Raw genomic sequence first — 15,140 nt, 5'->3', positions numbered from 1 at the left:
ACTCGGAGTAATTAAGAAGTAACTACATTTGGAAATTGGCCGAAAAATATCTGGCTGTATATATTATAACAAATCAGAAACGAGGGACCTTGGGCAACCTTCGGGTTCTTAATAGCTTTAATGCTGAAGTATTTGTATTTATTTTTTTGTACATCGGGCTCCAAAGTTTTCAAGCTTGAGAGTTTGAGGATTATAAAACGATTCTAGTTTTGAGCTACTTTTAGTGGGAATTGTCTACTTTCTATTTTGACTCCTAGATGAAACTGACCGATCTGAAAACCGGCCCAAGTAAGCCTCTTTACGAATGGCCCAATTTCTGTGAAAAGATGAATTCATCGGCAATTAATGGATCCGAACACTAACTGCAGTAAACTTAAGCAGCCGCTGTGGTGAATTGATTAGAAGAGCAGAGCCTGGGATCGAGCCTTGCTTCCGACACCAAGTACCAGAGCAATGAAAACGACGTTTCTAATAGCGGTCGCCCCTCGGCAGGCAATGGCAAACCTTCAAGTATATTTCTGCCATGAAAAAAAGCCTCTTCATAAAAGCACTACCGCTGTTCGGAAGTTTCTCCAATTTGTATGACAAAATCAAGGCGTACGCCACAAATCGGAGGAGAACCTCGGCAAACACTCAGCAGAAGTGTAGGCACCGGTCTATTATTATTATTATTATTATTAAACTTAAGCAAAGGTGTGAACTCATTGAAGGTGCAATCCGAATTATACATAGAATTTCGGACGACCCATTTAATCGCATCAAAATACTTCGCAGTTCTGATTTTTTGGGCACAAGGATACAATGAGTAGCCAGATAGTTGACGACATGCTTGAAGGTATATATTTTTTGCGACGAGGTGTAGAAGTTTCTGGCCTACCCTCAGTCAGGCAAGCTTAAATTGAGCAAAACTTTAACTAGCAGTGGTAGCTGTTTAAAGGTCTCAGCTGTTGCTCTACCGCCGACCTGCTCTGCAAAACTAAAGTAATATTGCCACTCCCTTCCCGCGTATGTGTGGAGTTTCAGACTTTCCCAGGAATGCACACTCAAGGGTAGTGACTGTAAGAAAGTAGTGCGCGTCTTTTCGTTAAATAAAAAAAAATATATATATTAAGCGAAAATGGCAAAGAAATTGAAATTTCATGAAAATACATTTATTTAAACCTGATTGGTCTTTTGAAGATAGCTCTTGTTTCCTTACCATTTTATGTGCATTTGTTTTTACTTCTAAAAATAAAATGCTTCAATTTTTTAAAGGCGGCAACTGGTTTGGTACTTGTCATAATGTTTTTTTTTGGCAGACAATTTTATTCGGCGCAGTACTTAACTGGTCATTCATGCTTTTTGACCTATCGGTCCTCCCATTAAATAATAAATACTTCAGGGCTATAAAGAGCCGCAGTTTTAATATAGCTAACACCCGAATACAATAACTATAATAGAATTTCTTATGCTGCTGTTTTCCAATGCAATGCTTTAAATAGAAATCTTCTTTCAGCCACAATGAATGTGGGCCTTCCACCCTTAAAATTGCTAACCTACAATTCATAATTCCTGAGACATGAGAAAATTTAAATAAATAAATATCCACTTATATATATACTAAGTTAAACGCATGCTTGTATATTAGGGTGATCCAAAAATACATTCGGCGGGAAGAACGTTCAAAATGTGAAGCTATCTCCTACTGGAATTTTTCTAAATGGAAAAAAATATCCGTATTTTTTGTTTAAACAAATTATGTTCAGAATTGCGTCAAAGTCCATTAAGTTTTTCATGTATTTTATTTGAGGAAAACACACTTTTTCGCATAATGGTATAGAATTCGTGAAAATCAAAATTTTTCGATCGGCAAACTCGGTCTCTCTTTAAGAGACTTCCAGTAACAATGCCCAATTGTTTATTTAACCAATTCTGAATATTACCTATTTTTTATAGGTCCCCCGAGAACTCCAAAAGATGAAATAGGGTCCGACAAAAATCGCTTGTAATAAAAAATAGTAAAATATACGATTGGGTATTCTTTTTCTGAAGAGATGCGAAAGAAAAATATTGATCTTCAAGAATTCTACACCATTTCTAGGAAAAAGTGAATTCTATTTTTAATTTAGAAACATCCTAAGAGGTGAGAGCTTAAAATTTTAAACTTTTTTTTTTTTTACCACCCTATTGTACATACATATATACATATTTAGAGTCACGTGCACCTACCGTCAATGTATCCAATTTCTTATAGTTTTTAGTCGACCGTTGGGCCATAATTGTGCTACACCTGATGCACGACTACGCTCATTTCTGAGGATTGACACGTCATCCACGTGGCATGCAATCGACTATTTGACATTTGACAGTGATGACACGAACAGTTTTACACGTTGATCGAAGAAGAAGAAGAAGAAGAAAACAAGAAGAAAATTCACAAGCGAAAGACGATTTGTTGGACTATGAAGAAGTGTTGAAGCAGATGATTACAGCGAAGAAGAAGAATTCTACCCAGTGACTAGTGATGTATTTTTAGCAAAGCGAACGAATCAACAATTTTTACGAATGTAAGTCCATATAATTGCTTAGTTAATTTGTAGCCATACAAAATTATTAAAATAACAAAACGTCGATGCGAACGTGAACGTGAACGGAACGACACGGAACACGGCTCAATTAGAGTGGAGTAGACGTAACCGTAGAATATATATGTTTTAATGTGTGTAGTATTAATACGTAGTAGGCGGTAGGCGTGTACAGTCGGTCGTTATAGTTATGCGATGGACGCTAAACGTTAGCTAAACGCTAATAAATATTTCCGGTTGTTTTTGGTTATTAATGTGTGATTGATGCAGAAGTCGATGTTGTTGCTCAACTACTTGCTGCTTGCCATTGCTGTAATTTATTGCGAAATTCACAGGCGTATTTTGGAAATTTTATTTCACTAAGTATATGTAAATATATGTACAGCAGCTTAAGAGATTAGTATTTGGTTTTTTTTTTTTAAGTATTATTTTATCAGGTTAAATTTTTGTTTTTGATTAGTTGTTATACTTTTTGCTTTTACTATTTAATTTGCTATTACTTCACTAAATTTATAAGTTGATTTTATTTTTGTTAATAAAATATGGTTACTTTTTGAATATTCAATGCATACAGCCCGCTCCTCCTTTCACTTAAACCAAACGCAAATAACTTTGGGTTGCGATTTCTCGCTTTTACTATTGCAGCGGCGGTGGCCCTTATTTACTTAGGTTTTTTTTTTTTGTATTTTGGTAATCAGCACTTTTTCGAGATCGAATGGTAAGCAAATTTATTAATTTTCTGGTTGCTTGCAAATTTAATGCGAGAAAAAATAATAAATCACAGAAATCACAGATTAATTAGAAATTTTTTTATTATACAATAATTTATTTGTTTATTTTTGTCGCTGGTTTTTTTTTTGTTGTAAATTTATTCAATTGCAATTGCGTTTTTTTATGTTTTTTACTGGATACTAAGTGGATTTTTTTTACTTAATTTAACGATATTTTATTTCAAATTAGCGGTTCAGTATGTCCCCTCTGCTTTGCTTTGGTTTATTTTTGAAGATAAGAGATTTTTGGTTTCTTCTGAGTTAATTTTACGAGCATTTTGCGTTTAAGGTCAGCCTTAAGTCGACTGTAGTTGCTGTTGCTTTAGTTGTTTTTGTGTTTATCTAGTTTTTTTTAGTTGTTGTCAAATATTTACAGGTGTTGCTAGTTGATTATGATGATTTCGAATGGAATTTTACAGATGAAAGTTACGACGCTTTTAGCGTTTGGCAAACAAACAACACACGCACACACACATACACGTACACAGGAGTCCACATAGATATATTTTTTTTTTTGTGTTATTTATTATTATTGTTTTTTTTTAGTTTATGTTGTTTGTTGTTGTTGGGAGAGGCAGTGGTGTGCGTGTTACGCCTACTTATAACTTGATTTGTTTTGTTTATTTTTTTTCTTAATTATATATTTTTTTGCTTTGCAATGCTAGTGTTGCTTTTATTCACTTTTTATTTTGTATAAAAATGTGAGTTCTTTCTTCCAAAAAAAAAAATCTCCACACAATTGTCAGTACATTCTTTGTTCATATGTATTGAATATTTTCCGCTGCTGGAGCCACAATGGTTTTCTGTCCTTAACTAGCAAAATATTTAGAACAATAAGAAGAAAACACAATTTAGTGCATTTTTCATACAGCCCAAAATGCACAAATATTTTCAGCATACACGTCCGCACATTGTCAACTGACTGGCTTTGAAATTTCGCAAAGAGAAATATATTTCCGCTCGTCCTCAATGAAAGCAATCACCAACATCGCTGCAGCTAACTATCCTCACCCCATCATTGCCAGTCGGCGTCGCCGTTAACGTCGCTGTAGCTGCCGCAGTTGCTACGCCAGCCTTTAGTTGCGCTGCCACGGACAACGTCAACATCGCTACATTGCGAGCGTCATCACATATTTTGCTTCCATTTTATGGAAACGAGCAAACAAACACACACACGCACACGTACACACATAGAGAGCCACTAACCAAAACGGAACGCACAAGTTTCATTTAACTTAGCACACATACACATACAAATGCTACATTCACCACGCAAACTTCCAGTACTGCCATGCAGCTTCACCACTCCTACCCATACAGTTATGCATTTTTTACGAGCTCACACATTGGCTCATCGTGGCGATAGTGCGTGTGGCGTATGGCTTTGTATTTTTTATGCCAGCACGTGCGCATTGCTTCGTTAAGTTTTCTTTCCCTGTTTTCCTTTTCTGTTCCTTTGCCTTTTTTCTCTCTTCCAGTCGTGTGCCATTGCGCTGGTTCACGCATTTCATTATTTGTCAGGCTTATTTATTCGACTTTTAAGGCTAATTTTATTTAAATTGTTTGTGTAATTTTGATTATTTTTCCCCTTTGTCTGCGTATAGAGTCAAAATTTTATAAACTTACAAATGTACATACATACATATATGTATATGTACATAAAAACATATGCATTAACTCATACTTACATACTCAGAAACTCTTTCGCTATTCGCGCACACAAAAATAAAAATTAAATATTACTAAGGTACAGCGTTTTGTCAAACCATTAGACGACAATGTAAAGGTATTACGTTGCGTATACGTAATTTTTAATTTTATGCATCGCCGTCATTGATTTGTTAGCTTGACTTGCCAGCTCACGCAATGTTTAGCTATTCACTGTGACGAAAAGCATTGAGATACATGCATATGTATGTAAGATTATTATTAATTGCATTGAGGTGTAGCGTTGTCATTGATTAAGGAACTTTATAAAGAAAATAAGTTCGTTTTTAATTTTAAAGTTGCCACCAAGGATTCGCTAAATAAACATTGTAGTTTGTTAAGTGATTGCCTGTATTTCTAGCATAGATATGTAAGTTCAAAGCACATAATATCAAGATCCTAACTTAAGAAAATATCAAAAATTTTAAGTTTTGAGTGTTCAAGGCAAAAGTTTTTATTGTAATATTTTTTTAGACTAACTTTCATATTGTGTTGTAAAAGTAGAATACAAATTTATGACCTCTACGCTCTTATGAGTCAAACCCAAAAGCTTGTTAGGGGCAACAGCTTCTTGGTTTAATAATTTTATGTCTGCTAAGATCAAGGCCTCGAAGCAAAGATTTCTTTTCTTGAAAAAAGCCTTACAAATCTGTAGAAAATCCACCAATAACATTTTTTAGGTATTTAATAAAAACAATAGGTTTTGTTCGATTTATTTTTAACTACATATTACAATAAAAAAACTATTACATATAATAAGGAATTTTTTGTTCAGCTTTTGATACGGTGTTTGAGACATAATAATAAGATCTTCTGAGTTTTCTTTAACCAAACGCGAAGATAAAACTAAAGGCAACCACAAAACCTCATCATTCAATAGACCTCCCACTGAAGTTATTATAGACAAATACAACAACTCAAACCCTATTCAAATGGGTTTTGAGCTAACATTTTGTTGTTATTTTTTTATCTTCATTCTTTAACCAAAATAATATATATAAAAGTTTTAAACTTTATGCAACATTTATAAAAAATCAACAAATTTTGCTAAAGATATCGATAATTTTGCTTTACAATTTGGAAAACTGTTGCGTCTGCAACATGGCCTATAAGATCTTTAACACAGATCGTATAACACAGTGCACCTAGGAGTTTCCGTTGATCTAAAAAAAAATTCGCCTTTCTTCTGAATTTAGAAAAACTGGCATTAATAAAAAAAAATCCGAACAGTCTATTGTAATTAAATGCTCGTCATGTGTCCAGAAAAATAAATTTGGAACGGAGCATACATGAAAGGGTGTGCTTTAAATCGTTAACGTAATAAAGTAGACTACACTTTTGCCAGAATTTGGAAGTGTCTTTCTATAGCACCGTGCTATTATTGTTGGCTTGAACTCGTAAATGATTTTTGTTTCCAAATAATAACACTGATTTGATAACATAATTTTTGCTATTTTTATTTGTTCTGGGGATAGATTTTTTTGTGAAAGTTAAGTCATGATACAACCTCCATAAGATTTTCTTGGAGATTTTCCGGACGTTATGTCACGAATTAACATCCTTGGAAGTTATGTCTGATCTGCGTGGAAATGATTTCTGAAATAACTTCCACGGGCAAGTTATGTCAGTTACCCGAAATGCTTAAAATCAGATGGGACTTTGCTCCTGATTCTCCAGTAGTCCATACTAGTAATTTCCTCAAAAGTTTCAACCAAGAAATTCGAGTACTTGAAATATATAGATTTATGCAAACAAGCTGATACATAATATATGTGTGTATGTATGTACACTGGACTAAATCAAAAAAACAGTCTTGCAGTGTGTTTAGGCAAGTGGTCTAAATTTATAAATTTACCGCTGGGAGGCCGTATTCCCACTTATTAGAACAAATTAATGTCGGCACGTAAGTGCAACCTTCCAATTTTCCGCCGCACTAACTATTTTTCTTTCGCAACGAAATTGGAACAGCGTTTCGGCGGCAATTGGAAGATTGGTTTTTATTAATTTAATTTTTGTACCCGCTTCGGAGGATCCTTTCCGCAGCACTAAAGTCCTATAAAACGTAAATTTCTAAATTTCTAAATTGTAATTAGAACACATTTAAAGTCAATAAACAAGACAATTTTAATTCCGAAATACTGCTGATGTCTTTTTAATTCATTTGAAACTAATTTTTCAGGACTACTGTTTAATTGTTCTAAGGACAGCTAGTATGTAAAATCGTGAGGCATAAAATGGGTGTACTATGGGTCAATTGATACTCTCAAGCCTGTCCAACCGGATTTGAAAGAAAATACCTAGCACCATCAGCAAAAAAAAATATATATTAAAAATCAAAGCCAACTTTATATCCCTGTTTTTAATAAAACCGCTTAGTTGAATTTTTTTTACCAACTGAATTTTATTATTGAGGAGCTCTGGTATCAGTCCTCGGCGTGCTTTAATCTTCTACGTTAACTTGGGCAGTGTACCGCTTTCGACATATAATTTTTCGGCACCCTAACGCCATACAGTCTTCGACACGATACGAAATCTTGACTTGGTTAATTCCATTATTAAATGTGTCCTAAAAAATCAAAAGGTAAGCTAAATAAAACCAACTAAAAACGGGTTTGACAGATCTCTTCTAAATATTATAAGTTTCCGTTAAAAAATTGTTAAACTATTTTTGGTAGTAAATTCCACTTGAGTAGTTCGGCAGACGAAAGCACTGCTTAATCTGGACTGGAAATCGCCCGAGTAGAGATCTACTCCGGTGCCTTGCTACATACTTGAACGATCAGTATAGATAAAATGGACAAATTCCCCTCTGCTAATGGGAGTTCTTCAGTCCCCAATATAAATTAGTAGATAGTGGGTACTGTCTGATAGCCGCTTTTTATTTCAAGCAGTAAAGGCAAATTTTTGCCAATTTATTTCGAAGATTAACAAAATAATGAAATGCCTCGTGATTTTCGGGACTTTCGATTCTTTTCACTGATGTTTTCTGAATTCTTCGCATATTATTACTCCTCGGGAATCCATAAGCTCTATGTACTTTTGTACGCGATATTTCGTTAGGTAAAAGTAATTATCCTATAAGCCATTCGGTAGTCGACTACACTCTACATTGGGAAGTGTTTCTCACTTACGTGAACTTCTGCATTTGGAACCATCGTCTATGTATTATATACGAGCAAGGAAATAATTCCCCAAAAAATTTGGTCGTTTTAAAAATATTTATATACATATGTATATAACACGCGAAGGCATTTTTTGTGCAACATAAAAGATCTGCACCGTTCGCTCGATTTTCAAAAATGGATTGTCAGACTAAAGCGCTTGGCCTTTGAATGTGCAAACTGGCTTTATTTTTTCGAAAGGAGTTGGCAGCTGTTAAATAATTAAATTCAAGTTATTTACTAATCAGTGCCCTTAGATCCGCACCGTCCGTTCGATTTTCAAAAGTGTGGTATCAAATTAAAGGGCTTAGGGTGTGGATGTTCAAGAAGGTTTTACTTTTTCGAAAAAGTTGCCACCTGTTAGGAAATTAAGCTCATATTAATTAATAAGTTAAATCAATTATTAAATATGGGTCACAGTCGAAATGGTTTTGAAAAGGATTTATAACTTAACTACGTATAGGAGGGTTGCCACATGTTTAAGAAAATGTAGTTAAATTTTAATTAAAAGAATATGGTAAATGAACAAGGTGTCGCAATATGGGTGCCATACAAAAGAGGTTTAAGAAGGTAGTAGTTTGGAAATAGTTTGAATAGGGTTGCCACCTAATTGAGAAGTTTAATTGAACTATTCTATACCCATGTTATTGAAATACTAACGATGAATGTCAAATGAAAGAGCTTCAAGAAATATATATTTTGACAATTTAGAACATTTTTGATGTGTATGAGGGTTGCCCAGTTTAAAGGGCTAAACTAAAATTATTTAATAAGCTAAATGAATTACTAACCGATGGTTATCAATGGAAATATGTTTAAAATCTTTTAATTTAGAACTATATTTAGGCGGGTTGCCACGTGTTTAAAAAATGAATTTCCACTTAATTCATCAGTTACTTGAAATACTTATAACAATGTGAGATGAAAAATATTTAAGCAAATTTTAGTTCGAAAATAATTTTGAGAGGGTTGCCACCTGTTTTGAAAGTGGTAGTTCGTTTAATTATACATAAGTTACATGAAATTTTAAAATATAGTTGTCAAAAGAACGAGTGTTAAGAAATCTTTAAACTGAACATTTGGTTTTTTGTTTGTTGAAAAAATTAAGCTCAAATTATTTAGTAAGTTAAATGGATTGTCAAAAGATGGATATGAATCGGAATGGGTTTGAAACTAATTTATTTCTAAACTGTATTTAGGAGAGTTGCCACGTGCGTAAAAAAATTTAATTCAACTTAATTCATCAGTTAATTGAAATATGTATAACAATGCCAGGCGAAAGATATTAGTTTGAAAATACTTTTAAAGGGGTTGGCACCTGTTTGAAAAGTCGAATTTGTTTTACTTATACGAATGATACATAAATGAATTATCGAAATATTAGTGTCAAACGAAAGAGTTTTAGGAAAATTATAGGCTGGATAATATCTTTAATTAGGGTTGCCATCTAATATTTTTTTTTAAGGTCATCACATCTGCAACGTTATTTCGAATTTCCAAAATGAGAAGTCAAATTAAAGAACTGGGATTCTACATAGATGTGCACAGGTTTTATTTTTCAAAGTTACAAAGAGATTTGAAATTTTACGAAATGAAACTGGTTTGGATTAATCATTAGGAATATTTTTAGAGGTTTTTGAATAGAGTTTCACCTGCTTTAAAAATTTAATCAGATGTTGGCGTTTTGGCGCCATGCGGGCTCACTAGTATATTCCTATTAGCTTACCAAACCGCATACTCTGACTCTTTCTAGGAAATTAAATTAAAAAATCTCGAAATTTTGACTAAATTTTTTGGCATTTTTATTTTAATATTGCACAAATTTTGAAACTTGGAATTAAACCTGTTTTATTAAAAATTGGACAAAATTTTTTAATAATAAAATAACACAAATAATAAACTTGTCAAAATTTGGTGCAGCTATAATTTTTTCGACCACTGTACTTATGACATCAAGATCGAGAAACTTCACTCTAAACAGAAGGGCATTACGAGAAAAGCATTTTCCACTCCAAGCTTTTATGAACTAATGATATAATATAAAAATTTAATTAAACTGAATTAAAATTCACAAATGAATTATATCACACATTTAAAAAATTATAAGTGTACTTTCATGACTTTTTAATATACTATAACACAATAAAAACATTACAAGGTAAGTTCATTCTCTCAATTTGTCGGCCATGATTTTTTTGTCTGACGTCTGCAAGCATTTTAAAATCATACATATAAAGTTGAAAATAAAAAAAAGGGAAATTGTTCACAATTGTTGTGGTTTGAGATTGAAAATGAGAATGTGGGTGTGAGTTTGAGTTTTTAATTTTTAAATTTTATTGCTGGCAAACGTCAGACTGCCTCTCAATGGTTTTACCTTGCTATGTTTTTATCATGTACTAGTGAACCCTCATGGCGTTAAAATGCCAACATTGAATTTAAATTTATAAACAGGTGGCAACCTTATTTAGAAAGCTGACAAAATATTTCAAATGTTTCTGAGTGAAGGGACCACCCTGCACCTCTAAAAAAATTCTAACTTCAAAAACTAAAATCTTATTACATATCTACTGGCCTAGTGCTATAGTTAGACATCTCATTTTAGATCTCCAAAGTAACGTTGCAAATGTGGTGAGCTTCACAAAAAATGCTGTTTATAGATATTACCCTTCGAATAGATGGCAAAATTAATTTTAAACTAAAGTTTTCTTAAAGCTCTTACAGTTGCAAACATGTTCTAACACCTAATTTAAATAACTTGTATATCAAGTAAATAAGTTTGACTTTTCATACGGGTGGAAACCCTCTTTGAAAGTATTTTGAAACTTAAATCTATTTTGTGTTGCATTGTGAATCATATTGCAATTAACTGATGAATTAAGTTGAAATTGATCCTTTTAAACACGTGGCAACTCTTCTCAGCACAGTTTAGGAATAAATCTTTTTCAAACCCATTTCATTTGATACCCAAGTTTTAATAATTTATTTAACTTAATAAATAATTTTAATCTAACATTTTCAATAGGTTGAAACCCTCTTCAAACACCTCAAAAATTTCTATGTTCGTTTGTTTGACACCCGTATTTTAATATTACACATAACTTGTGTAAAAGTTAACTAAATTCGACTCTTAAAAGAGGTGGCAACCCTGTCAAAAATATTTTCGACTACTACCTCTTTAAACCGCTTTCTTCGGGCACCAATTGAGTGCTACGCATTTCACTTGCTTTAATTCAAATTGAGATAAATTTTTTATACAGATGGCAACCCTCAAACATTTAATTTAGAAAAAAAAACTTTTTAAACATTTCTTTTGATTCCCATACAGGAATATTTGATTTACCATTTTAAATAACTTGAATTAGTTTTCGTTTAAGCTGGCAACCCTTTCTGAACAAGTAAAACCTTCTTGCATAGGCCAAGTCCTTTAATTAGACGTATAATTTGCGGTGCGGATCTAATGGCATTGGTTCTTAAAAAGTTCAAATTAAATTTTTTATCAGATGGCAACTCTTTTCGAAAAAGTAAAACCTTATTGCACATCTACAGGACAAGCCCTTACATCTGGCCCCTCATTTTTGAAAATCGAACAAACGGTGCTGATCTGAGGACCTGGACAAAAAATCCCTTCGCGTATTATACATATATATAGAAGATTATACTATAGTCCCGAAATAACTATACACAGACATACATACTTACGTTCACGCATATGTGTATGTGGTAAGTACTTGTCCATATTAGTTTCAATTTAATCGTGTGTGTGTGCGTCTGTACACAAAGGCATACAAATTATTTAGATCAGCTGTGGGGTTACAACGACCTGTCAAGTTATGACCACTGCCAACAGTAACAGCAAATCGTGAAAAACAAGAACAACAAGATTAATGGCAACGCATGACTATGAAATGGAAAACAAAACAAAATTCACAAAAAAAGAAGGAAATTAAGTGAGAGAGCAACCGTATTGGAATATTGAACGAAAGTCTCTGGGTTTTCACAAAGGCATTCTTGTTGTTATTTCATACGGTGCCTGAAATGCTAAAAATGGGTCAAATTCACCACGTGGTGAACGTGGCGTTAAGCAAACTTATTTTCGAATGTGTTGGTTAAAACTGCAGGCCTCTACGAACGCCGGGGGGGACCAGTAATCGTAAGGCGTACAGAGGCAGCGACGGCGGCGGCGCCAGTGATTCCAATGTGTTAGGAAAGCAATGAGACAACCACAAAGGAATGTTACAACAAAAACAATGAAACAATAATGGAAAACTTACAAATAAATATTTTAAGGGCACACGCACTTTACTGGAGCGCTCACACACACACACACAAACACACACACACACACACTAATACAAATATCCATTGAGCAAAATACTGAACTTTGTGAAACCCCGTTGACGGGATTTGACCGAGTTCCAGCACGCTGCTCGCGACAGCCAACGGAAACACGACTGCGCTGGCTAAGTTGGGACTGCGGAAGCAGCGACGTTGGCAAAGTTAGCAATGACGATGACGATGACGACAACGACAAATGTACGAAATGACAGCAACGGCGACGCTTTGACTGGGTCGTTGCTTGTTCGTTACGTTACAAAGCGAAGTAGTTGTGGAGTTACACAGAGTACTCGAGGGGCTGCTGGCGCTGAAAAATACCAGCAAGAGGAATTCAAAGAAAAGGGGGCCGGGCGACGAGAAGAACGACTCGTAGCGCTTCGTCGGTTAGACGCTGTATAATTAATTGCACACGAGGCTTTAAAAACTCAAAAGCGTGATCTAATTTTAGGCGCTCTATGGCGGTATTTATTTTTTAATGGAATATTTAGTTTTATTTATTTATGGAATGCAATGCGCCGCGCAAGGAGATTTGAAAGGCGTCACTGGAAATGCGGGCATTTTTTTTCTGCACTCAACTGTTTTTATTACTTTTATGCAATTGTGTATGCGAATATTTTTTTGCAAGCGAACAATTTTACACGAGCACTTTAAGACTTTTTCAACTGATTTTACTTTGTGCGAAATAGCATTCGCCTCTTTTGTTCTTGTTTTCTGGATAGAATCGTTTGTATTACATTTTTCCAACTTCTTCCACTTTTTTTAATTTTTTTTTTTGGTTTCTCATATGTATGGATGTACTAAGTGCTATGCATATGCACATATATATACATAATACAAACGCCTAGGATTTTTCAATTTCGTTTTCAGCTTTGTAATGAATTAAATATTTTTTCAGCAGCTGCACCTGCCACACAATTTGCTGCTCACACACCACACACACACACACAAACACATTGACACAATTTCGACACCATCTTTTCACTTCACTTTTTCCAAAAGTTTTTAATTTTTCTTCTCTCGAAAACTGATTGTCCCATATACATAAATCCATGCAGGATATTCTCAACTTGTATTTCTAACATATTTCTCACTGTTTTCTAGCAGCATTTTCATTATGCGTAAATAGAATTAAAATTTTCACACTTGCTCCACATTTTCAATATTTTTCATGTAGGTATAAGGATACTCCTCCGCCGTCGTTAACGTCTCGTACACCCTCTTGCGCACACACACTTGGCAGCTGCCTCTACTACTTCTACTACTTTGGCTTTGCTCTGGCTGCTCGTGCACTGGCTGCCACTTTTCACTCCGGTCGCACAGCGCCAACCAGTCAACCAGCCAGCTAGCTAGCAAGCCAACAAAACACCCACCTCCACCCCCACCCGTTTGCCCACTAACACTTCTACATGTATATTGAATTTTCCGTATATGGCATAGAAAATTTTTCGCCAGGCTCAATCGCTCAATTTCAATTCAATCTTTTCCGCACTTCATTCAATTTTCACTTCCTCAATTCATCACACAAAGTTGTAATTGCACTTTCTGCAGCTGCAGCTGCATAATTTTTTCACTTTTTACCAAATTTTACCCAATTTTCTTGAGAATTTTCCTGGAGCTACCAACGATTTTGTCTAACCATTCGGGGGAAAATTCAACGAACCTTACACTTCAACTTGCTCACAATGTATTACAGGCAGCTACAGCTACATTGCTGCTTTGCGTTTGGCATGCATGTGTCGGTATGTGCGTGTGCCTTGGCTGGCGTGTGCATGTGTGCGTCAGCCAGGCCACTCGCTGTGTGTTGGCGTGTTTGTGTGTGGCGCGCGCGTGAGCGACCTGGAAGGCCCCCAAGTAGAAAGAAACGAACATATGGCACACAAAACGGCAGTCAAGCGGGTGGTCAACTAGCTAAAACGTACACAATGTATGCGCGCTGCTACGTAATGTTGCACCGTTCGTCTCTGTTACGTATGGCGGTGCCGATAACGAGTCATCCCTGTCGCCCACATCACTTTACCGTTACAAATGGCTAGGAAGTGTTTGTCAACCGTCTGTGCGCAGGATTCGTTTAGCGGCATTGCCAGCAATAAATAGCACTAATGTCAGTTTTGACGTTTTGTGTGGTTGTTGGTGTGTGTACGTGTGTGTGTGTGTGTGTGTTGGCACGAATGTGAATGACGTTACACTGTTGGGGCGACTGTGCATCGGTATGTGGGGTGTCAGGTTAACGTCATTGCTGCTAATTGACGCGTTAAACAAATGAGTTTCCACCCCTATTCAGGTGATTACAATTAGTTTTAAATGAATTTGTTGCACACTTTAGTGACGTAAAGACTTTGAGAAACACCACCGTTATGCCAGCACTCTCACCGCACCTCACCTCTATACAATTTTGTACATTTTTTAAGCAGCGTGTGCTATTTGGTTATACCTTGTCTCCTTTACATTGCACGAATAACTGTTTATCATTCTCGCCCACTGGAACACTTCCAGTCTGCATAGGTATTTAGTTTCCAGTCAAATGTTGTTTTCATCATAAATTACCGCACACAGCTGATGGTTTTCCACCAAAGATGGCGCTGACAGGCCCTTTGGTATGCGTA

The 15,140-nt window shown here is 35.1% G+C and overlaps 1 protein-coding gene and 1 long non-coding RNA gene across 2 annotated transcripts in view; both read right to left on the bottom strand.

Moving 5' to 3' along the window:
- Positions 1-3,367, bottom strand: part of LOC118733090 (voltage-dependent calcium channel type A subunit alpha-1) — a gene marked incomplete in the record, with an annotated part of 130,634 nt that extends 127,267 nt beyond the window's left edge. The window contains 1 exon segment of the mRNA XM_036462293.1: positions 2,209-3,367.
- Positions 3,368-3,869: 502 nt separating this feature from the next.
- LOC118733091 lies at positions 3,870-14,264 on the bottom strand. The gene is made up of 2 exons (XR_004992203.1): positions 14,126-14,264; positions 3,870-4,147 (listed from the first exon to the last, which is right to left on the bottom strand). It is a non-coding gene; the product is annotated as an uncharacterized LOC118733091 (long non-coding RNA).
- Positions 14,265-15,140: the final 876 nt, after the last annotated feature.

Source organism: Rhagoletis pomonella, unplaced genomic scaffold, assembly GCF_013731165.1.
Source record: "Rhagoletis pomonella isolate Grant_MI unplaced genomic scaffold, Rhpom_1.0 Rhpom_scaffold_00002, whole genome shotgun sequence".
NCBI lineage: Eukaryota > Metazoa > Arthropoda > Insecta > Diptera > Tephritidae > Rhagoletis > Rhagoletis pomonella.
Note: the sequence above shows the minus strand (reverse complement) of the source record. Positions and strands in the feature narration are given on the sequence as shown.